Source organism: Gorilla gorilla, chromosome 20 (genome assembly GCF_029281585.2).
Source record: "Gorilla gorilla gorilla isolate KB3781 chromosome 20, NHGRI_mGorGor1-v2.1_pri, whole genome shotgun sequence".
NCBI classification, from domain to species: Eukaryota; Metazoa; Chordata; class Mammalia; order Primates; family Hominidae; genus Gorilla; species Gorilla gorilla.
Window position 1 is genome coordinate 43107501 of NC_073244.2, and position 2948 is coordinate 43110448.

General features: G+C 56.3%; 1 pseudogene; it reads right to left on the reverse strand.

Annotated features, from left to right (window-relative positions):
- Positions 1–1825: 1825 nt before the first annotated feature.
- On the reverse strand, positions 1826–2691 carry LOC134757735 (neurotrophin-4-like; annotated as a pseudogene).
- Between the last annotated feature and the right edge of the window lie 257 nt (positions 2692–2948).

Consider the following 2948-nt stretch of genomic DNA (forward strand, 5'->3'; position numbering starts at 1 on the left):
CCCACAAAGACCCAGAGACCCTTCCCGGCATCTCCTATTCAGGACCCACCACCCCGACACCTGCCTTTCAGAGCCCACCCCACAGCCCAGAGGACCTGAGATACCCCAACATTTCAGATCCCCACCCTCAGGAACTGCCCCACCTGAAGCTTACTGGGGGTCACGCTCCTCCAGAAAGAGGCCTCCTTCCACAGCTCACACTGGTCTGCCCCTTCTCATGCCAGTGATGGCCTGGAAGGAGGTGGAAGGTGCCCAGGGGCCCTGCAGTCTTTCCTGGAACATCTCCATCTTTGGTGCCTGGAAATGTGGATCTACCCTACCTTTGACATGTCTCTCTCTTAGCGGGATATCTTCCGCAAGCACTGGGAATGTGGACATGGAAAGTAAATTGAGTCTCCGTGGGGGAGTGAGACAGGGAGTGAGGGGTGTTGGACGCGGCACGGGAACCCGGCCGGAGTCAGCGGACCCAATGGGCTGCTCTCTCTCAGATACAGTTCCCCTTCCTCCCTCCAGGGGGCGCCAGGGAACACAGGGCCCTCACTGGCCCTGGGGACTGGGTGACGTCAGGGGTGAGCCTCTTGTGATTGGCTCCCTCACCCTGCGTAAGGTCAAAGGGAAGAAAGGACAACCCCCGACCCCAGGAGCCACTGTGGCTCTGGCCCATTGTGCCGGCCTTCGGGCCCTCAGGGAGGCGAGGGTGCGAGAGCCTCGAGTTCGAGGCCGACCTCCTCCAAAAAAACTTTCTTTTTATCGTTCCCTATATAACAACAAACCATAAAGGGAGGACGCCTTGATAGGAAGAAATGACATCTTCCTAAGTGTTTTTAAATTACTTCAATGTATCTTTTTTTTTTTTTTGGGAGACCGAGCCTCGCTCGGTCCTCGGGGGACCTCCCTGCCTCTCAGCCATGGCGGTTGTCACCTGTGGTAAACAGAATGGCGGGAGCAAGTGGGATGTCCCACTACTCGGGCTGAGGCAGGAGAATCACAGGAACCTAGGAGGTGGAACCTCCTCGCCCAGGAGGGGCGCGGCTTCGGACTTAGTTTCTGCCCAATGAGAGAGGGCCTCCCCGTGACTGTGCTGCCAGGTTAGCCACTTGACCCTGGTGCCCCCAACGAGGGATTCAGCCCGAGCCCCACCTCTCCCTTAGGGACCTCCGCCCACTCTACCCTCAAGCCAGGATGCCCGGAGCGCTCCCCGGAAATGCGTGTGCTTCAGGTGATTTAACTGATCATTGAATAGGCCCGCAGGAGGTGTGTCCTGCCCCCGAGGCCGCAGCCTCGGAGGACATTATCTGGACTTAGTCCCTTTCCCGCGATGCCATCAAGCTGGACAATTTTAAGGTCTGTTTCTTTCCCAATGTAGGGTATAGGTTGGCACAGGGAAGAGGGCTAGAAACCTGACTTGAGCTCCCCGCCCAGGGCTGAACTCTCCAGCATCCTGATCGCTTCTCATTCAACCTTGCTTATACTCCCCGTGTGATCGGTAGCTCTTTATCTCAAAACAGAATATTCGAAGCCAACCCCTGCCTGCTCTCACCAAGTAAGATTTCTCATTTGAACCCCAGCTCCCAGATACTTAAAGGCCTTCCGTAGACCATGTCCTCAAGGTCCCCTGGCCATCTGCTTGCATGTTCCAGTTTCTCTCCTCCCCCATGCACATCGTGAAATGTGCCCTCCCACTCCCCAGGATGAGCAAGGTGGTGTCCTCTGTGACAGAGCAGTCAGCAACTTAACACCAAAGGTCACCAATGATCAAATCCATGAGAGTTGATCCGAGGAGTTATGTATTAGGGCTACGAAAGAGTAAACACTCAGTAAATAGTGGCTATTATTATTATTATCATCATCATCATGATTACCCTCAAGTTCCCCCGGGAGAGCTCCTATTCAACCTTCAAAACCCCACGTTGGTGCACCCATCCTACAGAGATTGAGCTCAAATTCAGAGAGTTGTGATTTTGCCATGATTTGATGAGTTCCCCAACTGGGGTCCGTCCGTAGAGCAGCTGGGCCAACCCTGACGTCTCTCAGCATCCAGCTCTGTTCTTTTTCTGCCTGACCAGTTCCTGGGTATAAGTCTCAGGCCCGGCCAGTCCGGCTGAGGAGTGTGCAGACACAGGCAGTGCCAGTTTGAATCCATCGCCAGTCCACACGGCCCTGGGCATCAGCGGTCAATGCCCGCACATAGGACTGCTTGGCCTTGCACTCAGACACCCAGTGCCCCCCGGTCCACACCCCGGCGGCAGCCTCTCCACCTACCCCTGGGCCACCTTCTTCAGAGTTATCGGCCTCGAAGCAGGTGACAAAGAAGTGTTGGCGGAGGGAACTGCCGCCAGCTGCAGGCACCTCGCCCAACACCTCCACCTCGAGCACAACCAAGTCCACAGCGGTCCGGGGGTCTGTCACCCAGCCAGTGACTGCATCGCACACGGCCAGCTCACCCTGATGACTCGCCGGCGAAGTATCGCTGACCCCTCGCTGGCTGCGGTTGGCCCGGGTGCCTGCTGACTCCCGAAAGGCCCCAGTCTCCAGCAGGAAGAGCAGAGGGGGCCCGGCAGCGGCACCCCTAGACAGGACCACTCGGGGGAAAAGAAGGTCCCACTTTGTAGTAGGAAAAGGGGACAATGTCAAGGGTGGGGGTTAGGACTCCATTGACACAGCGGGGAGGAAGAAAATGAGGGGGATGCAGAGGGAGCCTGGGGGAGCGGGAGCATCTCTCAGAGCACATGGAAACAGGGAAAAGGAGGCTGGGATTAGAGAAGAGGATAAACACTTCAGTGGGGACAGAAGTTTGGAACCCCAGGGGAGGCCTGCCTGCCAGGATTATGGGGAAGCCCTTGCTCTAGAAGTTTGGGGGACTCCATGTACAGGACTTGCATCACACCCAACTTGTAGATTAAGAATAAATATTCAACAACTACAGGTCAGGCACTATGGCTCACACC